The following is a 21,323-nucleotide window of genomic DNA, read 5'->3' as shown; positions in this document are numbered from 1 at the left end:
TCTTAGCGAATTTTTTTTTTACATTTTCCATTGAGTTGGTTAGGATTTTCCATCCATTTGTATAGGCAGATGGTGTATATATATATATATATATATATGTTTTATCTAGGTATTATTATGTACAGTATGCGAGCATAGAAAGAGGTATTTCAATGGCTTGATGTATCCTCTCTCCTGTTGGAAAATATGAAAAAATTCGCATTGAACGAACTGAATATAATAAATGGTTAGCTCTATAGAAACGGTTTTTTATTTCCTACTTTTTGATCCTAAAATCCGATAAAAAATAATCAATCAAAAAAATCAATTTTTACGCTTATATGAATTACACAACAACAGCAAAAAATATAAAAAAAAAATTATTAAATCCCATGAGCTAACCAAAATAAATGTTTTTTTTTTTGAAAAAATAACAAAGTTGAATAAACATGGTAACAACAATAAATGTTCTTCTATAGACTAGAGGATATTTATTTATGGGAATTGAATGCAGATCAGAAATTTCTTAATATTTTATTGGGGATTAGTCTATATTTGGTTTGGCTCATGAACGATTTTGTTTTCTTTTCTTTTTTTTTAAATTCATATTAAGAGCAATCTTCCTGATTATGTGCTTCATGTACCCTAAAAAAAATTCTTCCGTTGACCTTATTTTCAAAGCAAAAGCTCATTTAAAACCATGATCTTACTTCAATGCACTCAGTTTTTCATGGATAAAAATATTTCAATTCATTTAATTTTGACGAACAAAAAAAGAAAAGAATGTGGGACAAGTGTCTGTGTTTGAAAAAGATGAGTTTTGCCATTAAAACATACATTACGCCATCACGATTTTAAACTAAGATTCAAGTGAGCTAAAAAAAAAGAATCCGCACAAAGGTTTCGAGACTTAACCGGATTTCTTTTACCGCGCAAATTAAAAATATTTGCATATCCATTCCGTCATATCTTTTGTGTACGTCTTATTAACACGAAACACATAATGTTGTAGGGCAAAAAAGGATTATAAGTAGAAAGAAAGCCTTTATTCTGCAAATTATTCATCCAAATGTATTATTCAGAGGAAAATTTGTTTTGAATTTCAACGCGTACAACAAATCGGATCACTCTGTAATTAGAGGATGCGAATATTGAAGGGCCATTCCAGGCGAAATAATGGAACAGAGGTCAGTTGAAGTCAAATCAGCTGTTGTGAGTTAAGTGGACTGAACGTCTTTTCAAAAAGTAAGTGAATTATGCATCTATTTTGCTCACCGGGTCAGAAAAAAGAACCCCAATTTCTTAATAGGGTCCAACACATAAAAGATCTTTCAATATAAAAAAAGACAAAATCCCTTTTCTACGACTGACGGCAGATTTTGTAGTATTGTTTTAGATATCAACCAAAAAATTAGCAAATGGGCTACCCGTACTCGTGGAATGACCCTAAAGCGAAAAAATAATTATAAAATCATTATTTGTGTTATACTAACAACTGTTTATGTAAAGTCTAATATAATTTCAATGTGTTCCGCTTGAATTCCCATTATTTCCATTGTTGGTGGAAACTATATGCTTATATTTGATTTTCCTCTCATCATCGGTTTAGATGTACATAGAATTATGTATTTAGATAAATAGATGTATTCGGATCAATACCTACCATCAGATAAGCGTCTGGCATAAAATACGTCTTGCAATTTTCTTAAAAATTCAACTGCCCTTCGCCTTTCTAGCACTTGGCTTCGAGGTCAGAATATCTGCAATTCTCACAAGTTTTTTTTGTAATAATCTATAGATGTGACTACTCAAAAACGCCACTTTTCTTTGGTTTTCATGCCACTTCATGAATTTCATCATAAAATCTGTTACTTTTCCTGTTGAAAGTAACGTCTGGTGTTTGACATGAAATCTTTTACTTCATTTGTTTTAGCATATATCTTGTTATATACGTAAGCCACAGCTCATTGCTCATTTTTGTCATAGTTATCGATAACAGATGCTGTATCTACTACCGAAGGCCTCCACATTCATAGGGGTCTGTTCGACTTCCAAGAAATATATTAAAATATTGTAAATTAGGCACCATTTTCCTATAGAGACCAAACGATTTCACGTATCATCTCCTCCCTCAATGACTTCTTATTACCCGTAAATATTATGTAACTAGAAATTCGATGATAAATCGACAATGTCAAATACTCCGAGTGTTAGATATAAATTTCGCTTATTTGATATTTGATCATTGTTTGTACAAGAAATGTAACAATTTACAGCCACTATCACGTAAGTAGGTATGTTTAGAAGAGGACTTTGCAAGACGTGATACATTTTATGATTAGTACATCACTGAGGGAAAAATGTGATATGAGAACGAGTACAGATCTTTCTCATTATTTGTTAAAGGTACTCCCTCGACGCAATGGAATGTTAGGACAGCTATGAGTTGAGTAAAAATTGCAATCTTTTCAATTAGAGTGCGTACCCCTTCTTACTCCATACACAGGTGTCAAACTAGAGACGACACTTCCATTTATTTACAACAAATATTGTCGTTGCTCTCCGTGCGAGATATCCCTAACGAATAGAATGATCGAAACCGAAATTATGTTATATGTGTACACGTACTATATGAGCTATATGAGCAAATCAAAGCGAAATGTTTGGGGACTTTGTATATATTACGAAAATTGTACCCACCAACATTTCGTAAAGTTGATATACGCACCCGTATTACCACCGATGCTATATTTAAGATACAGAGAAGTCTTTATTCATAAAAGCATTGCAGACATTCCAAAAATAGCGTGCTTAAATAGAAGGCAAATGTGTTATTGTTGAGCATACACTCGATGGGGCCCACTTTTCACAAAGTAAATGTTTTTTTATGTTTGTTACGATGATACATCTTCGCTATTGTTGGCGGAAACACCATAGTGTATAACATTTAATTTGTGTGGTATATTTATATGTCTAAACAAATTTGGAGACCTTTTGCGAAAACCGTTTCTTTAATAAACCATATTATTAAAAGTTTGTTGTACCCATCATACAACCACAATAAAAATAAAGTCATGTACAAGAAAGAGGAATCACAAAGGAATTGTTCACAGTAGGAAAATATGACTTTATAAATTACGTAATAGGAGGAAGAGAATATAAAAATGAAAATTCGTTTTATGACTGTACTCTATAAGAATGAGTGACGAAATTTGCACAAACATGAAAAAAATTATGAAAATTTAAGAAGAATTTTTTTTGTCTAAGTTTATGGCTTTAGTTGGTATGAAGATGTTATATATGCCCTGGAGATATGGCTTCCAGTGTGCCTACATTTATATTTCTAAATATAAAAAGGAGAATAGAAAGTAATTTGCTAGTAATAACACTGTAATACAAAATACTTAATCGGAACATTTAAAAAAAGAAAAACTTTTGTGTCGAGAAATTGTTTTCTTTTTTTGTTTCATTTTTATTTTGGGACGAAACAACGAAATAAAATAAAAACGAAGCCAATGTCAAGGGAAATCTTACATTTTGTATAAATTGTATGCGAGCTTAAGTTAATATAATCATTGCCATCAATTTGATTGGAGCTTCTGACTAAATCACAATACACTGATCAAATTTAAACCATTCTGTATGTAACCGCCAATAATTCATTGTCGAAATTCAGTTGTTATTAAAACTAAAGGAATTTTTTTATTAGTGCACACTATACAAATTACCAACGAATTAAGGAAATGTGGAAATGTGAATTAATCAAAGTTTTTCATCTTTTGTTTCTTTTCTTCGGAAATGAATGCAATCGTCACTAAAATTGTTTCCAACTTAATTTTGTGCAATCAGAGCAAAACTGACAGATCTCACAGTTATGTACGTGAATTTTCTTTTCTTTTTCTTTCATTTCCATAAAACAGAGAATTTTGAACAATTGTTACAACAAAAGTAAACTGTGACTAAAGTTTTAACTGTAATTACAGGAACAATAACTCTTGGACATATTTTTCTATAGCATAGTCAATTATATAATATTCATAAAAATTTGTGAAAGATTTGGTTCTGTAATGGTTCAGCTATTGCTATCGAATGCACGAATAAACCGTTGAAATGGTACAAAAAAATAGCGGAAATTTAAAAATTTTCATGAGTGTAACCCATTGTTTTATCGTTGTTCTGATTAAGTACAATGCAGAGCTCGAGGAAAATTCATAACTCTGACGTCAGAACTGCTCTGTCGGAAACTGCACTGACAGATAAACCTCTGCCATAAAAAAGCTGCTTAAGAAGTCCATCACCATAGTTTAAATGCTACACAAATGTAAATCAAAACACAACATCCTCTGGACCTTTCAACTTTTTAGTGATTGAATTATGAAATATTCATATTCCTAACGCATGCTAAAAGCGAATGTGATGTTTCCAGCACGAGCCGGAGACGAGTTCTGGAATCGAATTCGCTAAATTAGCCTTTTAGCATAAATTAGGAACAACGTTTTTTCTAAACGAGGTACGAAATACGCGATATTTCAACACTAGTTAGGAAAAATACTGTTTTCGACGCATGTTGCATGTAAACTGCTACTACATGCTTCGTGCGCCAAAAACCGTACTTTTCGTGTTTCAAACCCAACTTACATCAGCATGTAAAATTCATTAAATAACTCGGGATAAAAATGAAAGTTACATTTTTGTGTTTACTGATCTCGACTACGTCTGGAATAAACAAAATTCCCACGAAAACTCCACTTTTTATACCTAGTTCAGCTAAAACTGGTATTCGAAATCCCACTCTTACCAAAATACGTTTGTAACGAATTTCTTTCCCTAGTGGCTTGCGATTTAACATTCTCCAAATCATAAAAAAAAGTTTCCGAATCCGATTCAGAATTTCCGGAGAAAAAGTGGCGACAGGCGGGCAGGTGAAAATTTTATATTACTTTTGAATCGGTTCTCTAAAATATTGTCCTCATAAACAAGTAGGAAAAGCAGTACAACGTGGAAATGGTATGGAAGAGTGAGTGGAAGGATGGAAGCACTTTAATATATATTTATTACCTGAGAGCAGCATATAGTAGATATGTACGTACAACGTACGTAACAAAAATGAAAAATTTTGGATATAAAAGAAATCAACGTTACACTGTCATTTTTAATAAAGAACAGTGAAAATATGAAGTGAATCCTATAAAAGCAAGTTCATTGCTTTCACAGGAATGAAGTCGTAGATCATTTATCCATCAGTCGCTGTCAAACATATATAACATTTTAAGGGCTTTTATTAAACGCCACATAAACTGTCTCTTTATATTTTAAAGAATATATTCCACTGGATGAGTATAATGGTAACGGAAGGAATGTTTATGTATGTATGAGTGTATAAGTTCTCGCATCTTCAGCGCACTGTCATAAAGCAATAAATTTTTCTGTATAGCAATAAGTTTGAGACAATAAATTATATCCCTGGCGAAACCGACTTATCGAGGTTATTCAAACAGCTCAATCCCAAAAGTACTCTTTATCTAACAACTGTTTCGATTCGGAACAACTTTTTCCAATGTATCCAACATCCTTTAAGGTTATCACTTAATTTCATAAAAAGAAATAGAATGGAATTCAAGATGTGCTCCAGCTAGTTCCCATGGCGACACTAATGTCAAAATAATGAAAAACATGTATGTTTAGTGTGTTATTTATGTTCTCAACATTAGATGGCATGGTTAATCTTATCAACATTTTTCCTCAGCAAACAAACTTAAAATGGTCGGATGGAAGACGAGAAAAGTACGAAGAAAATATTCCGAAAAAAGGAACGAATAAGAAAAAATATTTTACTCCCGTGTGGTATTATAAGCATCATCAATGGCATTACATATATATCCAGCTATCCAGGTAGTAAATCATAACTTCATCTTATACACCAGCATATTTTGTTTATGTTGGAACTTCGAGAATGTGTAGTGTATGGTTGCTGGCCCTTTATGCGTTGATAAAAATATTACAATTTCTACAATTCTGGAGACGATGAAAAGTTTTCTGTTTTTATGAAAAATTTGCATAAGTTCTAGAAGAAGCAAACGCAAATGTTGCTACAGGCAAGACGGAAAAAAACTTTTGGAATATGACGATAGACAGTCTGGCAATTTATTTATTTTATTTTTTTTATTTACATTTTTGTCGAGACTTGAATGTATTATGCCCGCATCTGAGCTTTCAGCAATTTGCTTTATTTATGTTAGGTTAAGCCAATAGATGTATCGATTATCATATTAACCTAAAATGATATAAAGTGACTCTTGACCTACCTCGTCCGCTGTGGGTTAAAGGCAAAACAGGGATTGATAAGAAACGAAAAATAGACGTACAAAAACAGATAACTACGAAGAGACAGCGTTCAGTAATTTGTCCCTAGCTGAATATGCACGTACTTTTTACATATGTGCAATGTACAATACACCCATGAATTTTTGCAAAATTTTCATACAAAGAATCGGCATGATATAACTTTCCAGAATGGAAAATCGTCTAAAGGCAAGTACTGATACTGATATCATGTCATAACACGTGGTAATGGTTAATCATTACCGGAAATGTCTTTGGGCAGCCATTGAATGAATGAAGAACAATAGAATAAAAAAAAATTACGAATCAAGAACAATAGATGTCCGACTACCCTACTTCTGTTTTTATACAAAATCTATTACTTCATTAGCTTTAACATATGTTTATACGTTTATACCATGTTCAAGCAAGCTGAAAGCTTAAATCAAGGAACTAGATTAAATCATAGTGGACCCAGCCGCCGTTCTTTGACGTCTGAAACTCGGCTACTCTCCACTCTGGATTAAATTTACAGTGTGAAGAAGTGAAAGAATTATTTTAGTTTTCCAAACAATTTAAAAGAATTTTAGGGTGGATTTTTAACATGAATCTTTTAAGAGAAAAGTTTTCATTGTTCACACTTTTTAGCCTGAAGCACATTTTCGAAAGTTTGATGGCTTTCAAGTGTGTATAAGTGTAAACATACGCATTTTTTTCTATATTGAAATGAATAGAACGACGTCTGTAGTGTGCAAAGTTTATGTTTTTCGACATTTTCCGCATTTTATGAATTTGATTCGCTTTGTATGGAAACAATTTACAAAGAAAAAACATTTTTTATGGTTGAAGCTTAAACGGTCGGGATTATTATATTCGACAACAAAAATGATTAAATTTAGCATTTACACAGTGCTACCATATTCCATGAACTGTATATTCAAATGCGATGCAATCTTTGTATGGAATTTTCTTTCAGCTAATATAATAAAATTTCTGAAAAGAAGCAAAACGCTTTACGAGCTTAAAATTATACAATACAACAGAAATAAAACTAATATCCGACCCCTTGTTATAGAACTTTAATTTAAATATGTGAGAAAGCTATTTTTCTTATATTTTATGTGAAAAGTTTCCGATGCGATGTTAAAATGAGAAAAGTTCATTCCGCATCATAAAGTGCAATGAAAAGCTTTTATTTTTATCCTTAGGCGGAATTCATTCATAATTGTATGGGATTTTACGGAATTCTATTGTTTTTTATTATGTCAAATTAATTTGCCAATTACATGAGAAGCAAAACAAAAGACTTCATGCTACCGTTTTCATTGAAAAATAAAAGTCTGAATGAAGTTTTAGTTTAGTTGAAAATTCAATTTCGTTTCAAGTTTTCTAAAGAAAACTCTTCAACAAGCGGTTAACTGTTCATCAATCTAAAACAATCGTCTCACAATAAAAAAAAAACGCCATAAACTGAAGTGTGACGCAAGTGTCAGAGTTTATGTACGTCTAATCATCTCTTATCGATGGTAACAACACATCTCAGCGATAGCCACGGTCAAGCAAAATATAACAAAATGAATGTTAAAAGTATGTGAAGTAATAGATTTTGCACATAGATACGTTGAACATAACAGAGGCTCACATTTAAAAATTATACTGTAATTCATCTCCAAAAGGTTGTCGTTCTTTAAGAGCTAAATTCACAACTTAGTGCATCCCTGATGAAAAAAACGACATAATTTTAGGATTATTAGGCAATGCGGTGCAGGATTTCTGATGAGATATTAGAACCTTTCACGCTCGCATACTTCATCCTTTGTTACATTAATGTGTTTGTTTGCAGTGTCCCGTCCTCTCTGAATAAAGAACCGATTATGTCGTATTTACCTTTCATGTTAACAACCAACTTGAAATACGTTGCAAGATTTGATGATTTGATTTTCGAAAAGCCAGCGAATCTTGTCATTCATTGGATTCATTTTAAAATTACGTGTAATTTTTGGGTTGGTTTCTTATTTCTTTGCATTGTTCCGCCGGAACTGAAATTAATAGTTATTTATGCTACAAGAACAGTAAAGGGTGTTTTATGTTCGAGGAATGGTAAATGGTTCGAGACGAAGTCGAGAACCTATTTGCCATTTCGAGATAACACGGGTAGCAAGTAACAGACGAAATGTTCAAACCTTTTAAAATACACTCTTATTTAATGGGAGAAATTGTGGAAGTGGTGCTTCTTGTTTGATTATAGACCTCGCGAATTCGGATTAAAAAAGAATTCACACGAGATGAACCATCTCCATCATTTTCCAATCAATATGTAATTTACTCTTAAATTCAGTACCTATATCAGATCCTCGTACAAATGAAAAAATTCAAATTTTATGTTACTGCTACCGTCACCAATATGCTACTAATCTAATCATGATAACTTTTAGTCTCAGCTGTGCTTATTGCAAAGATTATTCGAAAGAAATAGGAATTCTGACTTGAATTATATCTGATTGTAATACACATGAAATAAGTGAACACAGACTCTTCTGCACATAAAGTCATTTTTGGGGTAAACATTTTTACTTTCATTTGTCCGATTTGGCAAGCAACTAAGTTCAACAGAAGGAAAGATTTCATTGAAAATACAAGTTAAATAAATACACCGAACTGTACGTGCACAATATGAGATTCTTTTCTGGATGGAACGAGCCGTGCATGCATAATTCGAATAGTCATGAACAATTTGAATATTGACTTTAAAACTTTAGTTCGGAGGGAAACTACACTTTGGCTGCACACAAAGCCCCGTCGTACATTTTCACTCTTCAAACATTTGCAAATATATTGTTCGCCGTAATTTAGCAAACAATAGGCAAATCATAGTGCTAGGCCTAACGATGTCCACTGAAAATGCGTCAATTCCAATTCGAAATATTACCAAATTTATGACAAATCGAATAACTTGTACTGTCCTTAGTCATTTGATTTGTATGCAGCTATCGTCTTCTATTCCAAGTCAATCCATTTTTGATTAATATATCAAATTGATAGAATAATTTCGATTCGATAACATATCGAATAAAAAAGTAAGGCGCAAATTTGGTGAGTGGAAAATTATGAAAATCATGCTTCATAAATAAATTTGAATATTGAAGTGGCTGGGCCTTTAATACGAATTTCATTTAGTTCTAACACAATAAATAAGCAGATTCAAATAATCCGAATCGGGGAAAAATACCACCCAGAAAAAAAAAACGGATAAACGAAAATAATATAAGGACTAAAAGCCACAAGCCGACAATCGTCTGAGTTATAATGAATTTGATTTTCACTTGTACAAAAATGGCCAATTCACTCGTCGATAATAAATTTGTGTTATAGCTTCATTAATCATTTTTCGTTAAGTATGTTGATAGATATGGTAATTTAGTGTTAAGGGATATATTGCTTGGTATAACTGGGTGATGTTCATTATGATTATGACATGGAAATGCTCACAATAGGCTGATGTGAAAATTCTATTATGACGAACAGATAATGGGAAATCTCACATTATAGATACCTATTGTGCGATGTTCTGATCTACCGCTCTTTGATGTGATTTGAAGGATAGATATTTATTACTTACGATGATGCGAGTCATCAGACCTTTCGATTTTAGCAAGTCAAACAATTTGCTTGCAAAAAGTTCTTATTCTTCAATAGAGCTACTAGCCAATATAACTGTGATTTATTAAGTGTTTTAGGAGACCTACAGAAGGTGTATTTAGTATGAGCCACAAAAAGTACTGATCTAATCTATTACTTCTTTTGAGTAAAGTGTTTTTTACAGATTAGCTCAAAATCTTTGACTTCATTAGTTTTTTTGTATAACATTAATGAATAATTCGTTTAAGTTTCTATACAAATTACGGCAGAGTCGTTAACACGATCATAAACTTCAAAAAACAGAATTCTCCTTTTTCTCGGTTGCATCACAATAAATGTTGTTGCATCTCTATACGAGCTGCATACAAACATCATCTACAACTTACAAAACTTACCAAATTAATTCTAAATAACTTTTACGGAAAATTCGTCCTATTTCTTTAAAACTGAGTGCCGCGAGCACCGAGTTTTAAAATTTATTTTCGGAATACTAAAAGAAACTCCGTTTCACTTCTGAGTTATTACAGAAACACTTCTTTTATATCAAAAGATTTTTATTCTTTTTAAACGGTTTACTCAGGTTATTATCCTTCACCAGAAGTGCAGCACTTACATAGTTAAAACTTGCAACATAATAATATTTTTTAAGCTGTTATTGTTGCATTCCACCCTCTTTATGGTTGAAGGTAGTGCTAATTAAAGTAACAAGAAAATAAGCTTATAACATACAGCCACTACAAGACCGTGAAGTAACTCTTTTCAATTAAAGTTTTCTTTGTGTTTTATGTTATGACGGACGATACTTTTTTTATTAAACTTGACGCCTGAACTCTAAGCAGAATATATTTTATTAGGTCGTGTTACATTTGATACCTTATAATCATTTGTTATCATTAATAATGAAGAAATATTAGCGATGTACTATACCTAACGTCGTCTGATATAGTAAAACACAAGCTAAAACAAACGAAGTAAGAGATTATAATTTTAATCAGTTGAACATACTTAGATCAACTCAAGTAATATATTCGATAAGTATTCTATAACAGGTTAAAGATTGACTATGCCTTCCCACTTTTCTCTCAGCTTGACTAAATCTTATAAAAACTGTCTTTACGATTAAGTTAAGACTGCAAATAATATAAAAAGTGCAGTTGCAGTCTTAATAATTGTATTGACTAAAAAGTGTCATTGTATGTACCATCATTACACACTCTTCTTCTTATACGACAAGCACGGAAACCACAACCTTTTGTCATTAATTATAAAAATCTAAAAATAAAAGAAAAAAAACTTTCATTCATTAAGTGTAGTCCCTTTTTCTGAAGTTCTCTGCTGCTTTTTTTTCGATTGTTTGTTAATGAAACAAAGTATTTGAATACATTCTGTTAAGGAGAGAATGGAATTCGGTTGTGATTACTGAATTTAATTGGATCAGTACACACAATTTTGTTTTACTACAAAATGAGAAAATTAAACTTATGTATACAGCCACACACACAAAAACATGCTTTAAAAAGGTGAAGAGGTAAACCTTTATATACATTTTATATGCGAAAACCCTCATAATCGAGGTTCCCTTTAGTATTCACATAAAAACGAAATTTTGTTTTGTTTGTGCGGTTTAAAATGTTGTTCCATAATACCCTTTTTACCTAATAACTTGTAACCATGCCATTTTTGCTACGCTACACATTTTAATTTTAATTAAACTTACTTTATAATCTGAAGAAATGGAAGACACAATGTTGAGAGAGAAGAAGAAAAAAAAATTGTCAAGACCAAACCGAATGTTGATGGTTTCAATGTTATCAAATATTAGGAGGTAAAGAAAATATCGTCGTCGTCGATAAATAAGCGAATTCGACAATATATTATTTTTTCATTAAATTTTCCCATACCGATATTAATTGCAAATATTTATTTTACAAAGACATAAATTACACAAACGTGCACATTATTAAAAACGGAAAAAATAAGAAAATGTTTTCACTCCACTGCAGAACCCACATAAATCATTTCAATTAAAAAAGATGTGGAGAAAAATTTGTGGCATGGTTGATTTAGTTATATTGTCTCCTTTCTGCGGAGAACCGGAACATGAGAGCGGTTGAAAAAAAAATTCCGCAGATGAGTATTCCTCAAAAATGAGAAACCACAAAAATTTGTATGCAAAATGGTGTCGGGTAATCTGGCACACGGCGTCATTTTTAAAATAAATTTTTCACAATCTTGCACAGGCAAATTTTTATGTTACAAAACATTTGTTAGCCCTGCCATCAACTTAGTTCTCCTTTTACGAAATTTTAGAAACGAGAATTTTTTGCTAGTTCATCATTTACGTGGCTCGGTAATTTGCCGATCCATGAAGCAATCGTCTTCTTCTCGTCTTTTTTACCTCTTAACACATTCATTCCTGAACCCATTACCTGGCGGCTGATGGCCCTACTCCAGACACACATAGCGACACGCGTCATTATATGTTCAGCTATAGTCAGGTTCACCATTATTGGAGGCGCACCTTTTAGCTCCCTGTTTTTTTGATATTTTGCGTAATCAATGAAATCTCCGCCACTTTTTTATTGTTTAAACAAACCGTTCTGTAAACGGAGAGCTAAACGATGTAAGTTTGCGGAGGTCTTTACTCTAGCTACACATAAATACGAGAAGGAGACCTTATTCAAATTTTTCTTTTGTTTGACAGTGTAAAAGAAAACCTTGAATTAGGTCTCTTTCGCGTTGCTACCTTTAGGTTAAGTGGATATTAACTTAACCAATTTATCCTAATTAAATGGTGGTTAGATTTGAAGGCTTTCACCACTAGAAACCACCGATGATAGGTATCAACAATGACCTCATATGAGCGCTATTTCTGATAAGTATACAAAACATCCCAATTATCCGTTCGTTTTGCGAAAACGAAAATAAAATGTACAAAAACCACAAAGAAATAAACAAGTTGCAATTATCCACCATCTTCACTCTCAACATAAATGCATCCAACAAAAGATTTATGTCAACGGCCATTGTAAAATGTATGCCCAATTGTTATCACGTTATCCACTTCACTCATACTTTACAGTGAAACATGACCCAACTACGATATTATGTCTGTTTTTATAATAAAAAAAAAAGTTTTAAAAGCATCCGGAAATATATTTCGAGAACAACATTAATGGTAATTCCATCGGATAAGAGCCATAAAGAAATCCTAAATAAAGAATACCATGACATGATGATGCTATATCTTGTGCTACTTAAAATAAAAACAATAACTTGTGTCTGAAGGACTTTCTCTCTGCTAATATTTTGGCAACATACCAAATCAGGTAACTGTTTTATAAGCAGTATTAGAAAGGAGCATATTTTACCGATTTTTTTCCCTCTTCGGATTTGCGTTTCTTTTATCCGCCTATAATTTTCAGCTTGCAAGTCATTTAAATTGAATTATGTTCGGTTTTATTCTTGTATAAAATTGGGTTGGTATTGCCTTGCCGCATGACTCGTTTAGCTTTTTTTCCCTCACTGGCACGTAGCTTAGGGCACACACATACCGGCCGCTGGGGAAAATCATTTTTTTGTTCGGGTTTCTTTTTTCTTCTTCCTTTTTTTCGATGATATTTTATGCTGGTAGGCTTATTTTTCAATTAAAGTGACTGAATTCGCAATTCGTGAGACACATTTTTATTTAATCCTTTGAAATGTGTTGTAATTATAGCTGGAAAATAGAAAAAAAGAGAGATAACAAAGTGAGAAAATTTTATTGAAAAAAGGGTTCAAATTGTGCTAAATAGAGTGTGAATCGAAACACGGTGTCAGACGGTATATGCGATATTGGGAACGTTTAGAAATGCAAAGTCGTTTTTTTTGTTTAATTTGTAAAATTAAAAAGTCTTGTTCATCGAAACGAAATCAGACACATTTTCTTCGGTAGGTGTCTGGCTTAATAGGCTTGTTTCTCGGAACGTGATTCTACTTTATATAAAAATAATGGAGACTTTTGGGACAGCTGGTGCAGACCTTATAACAAATTATAGTTGACGCAACAATTTTATGTGAACCATAACTTAGTCCCAATCCCAAACAAAACCTGAATCACTTCGATCGATAATAACTTAGTTAGGTATATGGAAGCTCGGAGAAACCGACCCGTACTCACTTGTTTGACACTTTAGAAGACTTAAATGCAGAGAATAACAACTGTAAATATTTTGCACAACCCCCAGTTGGAAGTTGGAATGTATATAGCAGAACAAAAAGAGTAAAAAGATTTATTTTTATCCGCAACCATAATCTGTTGACAAAATTAAAAATAAATTTTCTTGATGGAATCAGAACGCATTATAAAAATTCTTTCAGAAAAGGAAGAGTTGTTCGGTAAGTGATTAAGTACGATAGGAAAGAAAAACTTTTTCTTTAAATCTTTAATCACATATTACAACGGTCTTACCAATTTGTGGAACGAATTTTGATGGAGTCTCCATCAAGTGATTTGTCTTCATAAGTACCGGTATAATAGCTCATTTTGTGCTCGGCACATATTTTTTTATCGAACCAAAAAAAACATGTATAAAGTCAAACAAATCTGAATCTGTTTATTTTTACATTTTACTAGAAATTTCTACGTCTAACCGTCAAAGATAAACATTTAGTTCCATATCCAAAACAACACTCGCAAGATGAAGAAGAAGAAAAAAACCTTCAGTCTATATACAATATCTCCTACGTCTTCATTTTTCATGAAATAACAAATGATGTAATCTTAAAGTTCTACGGAAAACCCTGTTTAAAATAAAATAAGCCTACGAGAAAAAAAAATATTTTCCCAAAGTAAACCAATTTTATACCAGACTGTTTAGCCTACCTACCTAGTACACGCGTTGTTGTTCGGTGCTTTTCCGAGTGTATATGCACAAAGCTCTATATCTGCTACGTATAAAATTCTGTATATTTGTCGATATATCTACGTCTGTTTTCGGCACATAGAAAAAAGGGGTGAATTTATAAAAGGCTTTCCGAATACAGCAAACGAAGTTAAGGTCTCCTCAATCTTATATTATACCGAAAAAAAATATTCTGCGTTTACTGTATCAATGTCTACATAAACTTGTGTTTCCGTCAAGCAAAAGTGACATTTCTTAAGTAAAAACATTCCCTTTTTTCTTTGCTTAGAAAAAAAACCTAAACTAAACAGAAACACTTCCATTCACACTGTAGCTAGCACAGTAGCCGAAACAACAAGGAAAAAGTGAGAAGACATTTTCGCAAACAAAACAGTAAAAGCTTTAGGTTTTCATTGGGATTGTACAGAGAATCGTTTTTCAATTATGTAGAGGAAACCGACATCGATATTTTCACGTTAGCTTAACACCATATGTGTATGAACTATGAACGTAGGGATAAGTGTCAATTGAAATTTAAAGCACAGGATCAATAAATGTATCATCCCCTGTCGAAATGTACAAATCGATTCCGCTCGTTTCCAGATTTAGTTAAAGATTAGACTCTGAATAGGTTGAGCTTGACAAAAGCCTGTTATTTATTTAATGTGAAAACAGAATAGGTGCGGACACGGTAGCTTTGAAAGAATACCGTAGTTCTTTTTGAATGCTCTCTTATTTACGGAGGTCTGTTTGTACTGGATCCAAAAAAAATCGAAATCTCTTTACACGGAATTTTTTTTAGTATGCAACGCTCTCGGCGTATCGAAACATATTGAAAACGGAATTCAAAGTTCACAATAGCGTAGGTCGTAATTAACATAAAATCTTGGTGATTAACGTACTCATGTTTCCGAGTTATTTTCGCATTAAATGCTAAAACCCATATCATTCCATCAGCCCTTTGATATATTCTCATTCAATCCATTTACATGGCCTAAAGACATAACATGATGAAATTCAAGTCAACTCATTTTCGTTTTATTTGGTATTTATTACCCATCTTGCCTTAAGCATTACGGTACTTAAAAGGAGAATTCTTTTGTACAGCTTCGTATCCACAATGTCTTTTAACGATTCATTAAAAAGCATTTCACAACCCCAATAACTGACCAAAAATAAAACCACATCGTCAATTCATCTCACACCAATGGTAGTACCACAATGCCGACAAGTCATTGACAATGACTACACCATTCATTTCTAGGTCAGAAGAAAATCTCTTTTGTTTGTGATCTGTGAATTTGATAAATTCCCATACAAAATTGGAATAAATTTTTTTTTTTGTTTTTATTTTTGTTTTGTGTCTACTTTGGCCTATCTTAGTGTATCATTACGACGATGAGATAATATTTACTCTTGTTTTTGTGCAGTATCGCTTAGATAAATGGCGTCGTGAATATTTTATTGTTCTACATTTTCAGGGTTATTTGTACCATTTGATGGAAGAACTTTTTCAAAAAAGGGATATTTATTTATGATTTAGAGTATATATACAGCGGGTGGTGACGGTGGTGGTGGTTAACATATATTACACATTTAAAGGTATAAAATATGTTTCAACATTTTACCAACATTATTTAGAGTAATAGGTTGATAAAGGTGAGATAAATTTGCGGAACATTTATTTAAAAGGTTAAGAACGGTGTGTAGCTCCATATACTTTTTCAAAAAAAAATTTACCTAATTTATTAGAAAGGTGTTTGCATATATGGACATGTGAAAGGTCAACCCAGATAGTTTTGTGTATTAGTTTTTAACCTAAATTTCCCACTATAATTAGAACATCGAGAGGATTACATAAAGGGTAGAAAATATTTGTTTCGTTAATATGAAAAGAACGTTGTACATTTTTGCATGTGTTTTAGACTGGAAGGACCTTGAAGCAATATTTATAAATTGAGAATTCTACAAAAAGAAGTTTGTCGAATGTGAAGTAAAAAATAGTTGAACTTTCGTTCTCGGAACGACTGAATTGAAAGTAAATTTATTTTTAGAACCGTCCTGCCGTTTCTGCTTCCGATAATCAGTTCTAATGCAATTTCCTGCATTTTAGCTTTAGTGTTGGTACCGAAGGGCGAATATTCATTGAAAATCTTTTGTCAGCCAAATGAAAATTCTCCAAAATTTTACGAAAGAAAATCCTAGAAAATTCATAGAAAATCCTCAAGAGAATCCGCAAAATCATAGAAATCATTTAAATGGCTCATGAAAATCAAATAAAAAGAAAATTAAGAAAAACCTTCGAAAATCGATCCAGACGATAGGAAAATCCTCAGAAAATTGTCTTTTTGAAATTCCTTTTTCAACAAAATTTACAAATATCTGCCCATCGCTCACCATTTCCATTCGTTCGTCAAAGGAGATTGGTCAGTTCTGTTCAGATTTGAATTCGATTGTTGATTATAAATTTTGTTCCTCCCGTTGAAGGGTAATACGTACTTGATTGGGAAGCGCATTTCGAGGAATTGTTGATGATGTACAAGGATCCTTGTCGGACTAGTATCCCGACTCTAGTTAATTTAAATGCAACATTTTCCTTTGAGAATACAATGGGACCGTCTTCAAGACATCTTTTCTAAATCGAAAAGATCTGAACTTATTACGGACGATACAAAATTCAAATTCAATTACCAACAAAAATAGCAAAACATTTTCAAAATCCATGCGACCAAACCAGAAAAGAATGTTGATGAAATTTTCATCAGACAATGGATACACATTCGTTGACTTTTTCCTTCCTTCAAAACCTCCATTCAACGACAAAGAAATCCATTAATCATGAAATCAAGATTTCAAAACGCTCTATAATTGAAAAATAAAGGCAAACAGCACGTGCGTCCTCATCATAAAAAATAACAGGCCTTGCGCTTCTATGTCGAACAATGTACGGCGAAAAAATATTTCAAATTCAAACGAATCCCATAAAAATCATTTACCCATAAAACGTTTTAACCTTCGATATATAAATAAATATAAATTTCTTGTTGTTGTTGTTGTTGGCTGTTTTATAACAACACCCGCAAACACAATAGTTATAACTTAAATGGTATGCTGTAACCTGAAAAAGCATTTTAAGGAAATCTTAACTCTTAAAATTTCCTTTTACGAGTTTCCCTTTTATGTACAAAGTACAAAGCTTCAGCTTCACAGGTGTAAATTATTGCAACATTTTCTTAAAGTGATGTAAACTTCTCTTTTTTTGGTGTTATAATAAAGTTACTTAAGTTAAATCCGTAAAACATTTATCTTTGAAGGGTTCATGTACGTGAATGTCACGACTGTCTCCAGTTAAAACTATATATTTCGTTCATGGCATGGAAACTGGAACCGTAAAAGGAAATAAACTTTGCAAAATTTTCACAAAACTAAAATGTAATTTTCTCCGTACGATACGTGAGTTGCTACGATATTTATTTACAAACATATAGCACTGGTAGTTCATTAGTTTAGTTGAAATTTGAATAAAAACGGAAAGTTAAGTACTATAATTGTGACGAGTAATTAGAGTCTCAATTGAATTCAGTTATTTTGTTGTACATTTTATGGAACACAGGATGTGAATTACCTTTATTGTGTGTATAATGCAATTGATTTTGTTAGTGCACCGTTCTGTTAGTGCATTGTTTTAATAAATATTTACGTTAGAGTTAGACTTACGACTTCGTTTTACTTCAAAAATTTAGTTTTTTTCCATACGTTAGAACACTAAAAAATTGTTTAAACAACAGAAGTAGTAGATTGCTTCGTATTTATAAAGTTCTTTTAGTTGGAAATGTTGTTAATTGCTTCGTACTGCTAGAAACTTCATCTGGTTTTGCGTCTTTTCTACGTTTTCGACTTATTATAAATGTTTGGACGTTAACACTCTTCCACTTTAAGTGCCTTCAAATGGGTAACTCATCTGTTAAACACAGATAGCAGGACCATCAAAAGTTTTTCATTTTGTTCATCTTACATTATTCTGTTTGACAACTTCATTAAATGGTTTATGCAAACGAATGAATTATCATTAGCCTAATTCACTGCAATGGTGCTTGGCTTAAAGCTCGTTTAATTTATTTTGCATATTTTGGTTTGCTTACTTAAGTGTTAGATCTATTTGCATGGATCAAATTGAATCAGACAATTAGCAACGTACAATTTGTACTGTAAACTCTTAAAATAAAATTTTCTTTCTCGTAATTCATAGCACAGAAATGAGAAACGAATAAAATTAATTAATGATTCAAATTACTGACTTGATGTCGTCAACTTTTTTCTCTACGTATTATGTCAGCTTTTTATAGTTACAGACACATAAATCTTTGTTCCTTTCGCCATTTTACCCAAACCATTTCCATCATCAATCAACCGATTCTCATGACTCACACCTGGCTGTATAAATCGGATATCACACAAGAAGAAAAAAAATATCGAATTGGTAATAATAGAGCGAACAGTGTGTCAGACTACATCAAACATCAATATTAATATCAAATTCAACGACATTTTGAATTGATCACCATTTATTTTGTGTACATGCTCCAAGACTGTATAGTGTATACACATATAGGTTTTGTAAGTTGAACCAGATCACTTTACAATGTCAATATATTTTGGCATTCATTCATATCTCTTGTGTCATATGTTACGCTTAATATTGTATGCGTGGCTGGATGTTGGATGTGTGTACGGTACATAAATAATGCAAATGTGGAGCGTTTTGATATTTCAAAAATAAAGTGTGGTGTTAAGATAATCAGGAAGCCGAAGCTTACTTACGGTTGTAAGTTTTTTTTTTGTTCAATGTTATTATCATAGAGCACACGCATTAAATATAATAAATAAACATCATTTGGGGGATCGTTCATGCTCCACGTTACTTCACAGTTTTTAAGACATCTTCATCGCTGTTGATTTCTTGAGACCAATCGCCTATCTCGTGACAAACCTGCGCAGACTTTTAAACACAATGAAATTTTCCCGTGTGTTCGAATGAAATTTTCATAGCTGATCTTTCATCTGTTATCGACAGTAACAATAAAAATAAGCGACAAGCTCTGGATGATGTGGTCTTTTATAACAAAATTTATGTTTAAACTAATGAAGTAGAAGACTGTTACTGTTAATCTATCAAAAAATGTTAGTACGAAAGAAGTAGTAGACTTACATTGATGATATTTGTCATCTGTGCAATGTTATTTGTTATTCAAAATTTGGATATTGTCCGTAGAGGTAGACTGTGCTCAAAGTTTCATAGTAAAAGCTTAATCACAAGCTTCACGATTTCTTTGAAACTTTTAATTGAAATTTAATTCTACTTACATTCACAGAGGAACAATTATTAATGCTATAATTCCCTCTACCTGACGAGTGACAACATTATTGGTATATGATTCGCCGTGCAATAATTCCCATTTCAAAGATTATATTAAAACTTTGAGGGTGGAGACGGTGAGCGATTTGTTTTATGTAAAACTTCAAAGCTGAAGATAAGATGCTTTACGTTGTAGATGCAAAAGGGAATTTTCTACGGCAACTTTTTTTTTGCTGATATAATTACACGTTTGCTGCGATTTCTATACGGTGACGGACTGGGATGTTCATACGAAAATTTTGTATGCTGGAAAATATGCTGAGGAAGAAAAATTATTTGAAAGACAGTTTTTTTTCCTTTCATAGTCTTATCCTTGCCTTAAGATAAATGTCATATCCAACAAGCATATTGTATAATATAAATGACATTTCAGGCAGGTATATATGAAACATTGTAGCAAATGTAACCGACAGTTTCCATTTATTTATTCCTCTTAATTCCAAGCAATCAATCAGAGGACTGTAACGATCAATCAAAAAGCAGTTGTGTAATTCTCTTATAAAACATGAAAGAAATTTTTGGGTAAATTTATCAAAATGAATTTGTTAATACTTTGTGGTGGAATGGTTGAATTTGATTAAACAGCATATGTGTTAGAGCGGAAATGTTGTAATTGAAATTGTAAATTTTTCTTTATCACTTTATCTGATCTGATACATATCCAGCAACACCAAACACGTCAGACTTTCTCTTAGTTAAAAGGATGATGTTTTTGCTAACCCTTTCGTTCTAATTTTAACGTTTTAGAAATGATGCATCACTATTTAAAACGATTGAACCTGTTACTTCATTTGTATATATAGGGTTTGATATAAAATCTAGTACTTCGATATTTTTACTATTCGTTTCGATATAAAAGGAACACGGGACAGAACACATCGAACGTCCTTGTCGAAAATAGATGACTTTTTCTTTAAAACATTCATTTATTTTCATCGAAAGATTGCTAAGCTAAATACACCACTAGCCGTTTCTATAAGATTTTACTGAACTAACAGTAGAATGTGAACCACATTTTTATTATAAGATCGATAGTTCACACGAACCTGTCCCTCCTTAACACGGTAAAACACCATTGAATTTAA

At 32.2% G+C, this 21,323-nt stretch overlaps 1 protein-coding gene across 1 annotated transcript in view; it reads right to left on the bottom strand.

Moving 5' to 3' along the window:
• Positions 1-21,323, bottom strand: part of LOC119079603 — a 118,804-nt gene that overhangs the window by 91,853 nt on the left and 5,628 nt on the right. The window contains exon 2 of the mRNA XM_037187594.1: positions 13,311-13,657. The gene's annotated coding sequence lies outside the window, so the exon portion shown is untranslated. The remainder of the gene's footprint in view (positions 1-13,310; positions 13,658-21,323) is intronic.

Source organism: Bradysia coprophila, unplaced genomic scaffold (genome assembly GCF_014529535.1).
Source record: "Bradysia coprophila strain Holo2 unplaced genomic scaffold, BU_Bcop_v1 contig_324, whole genome shotgun sequence".
Classification (NCBI taxonomy): domain Eukaryota; kingdom Metazoa; phylum Arthropoda; class Insecta; order Diptera; family Sciaridae; genus Bradysia; species Bradysia coprophila.
The sequence above is the reverse complement of the archived record's forward strand: the minus strand, read 5'-3'. Positions and strand labels throughout refer to the sequence as shown.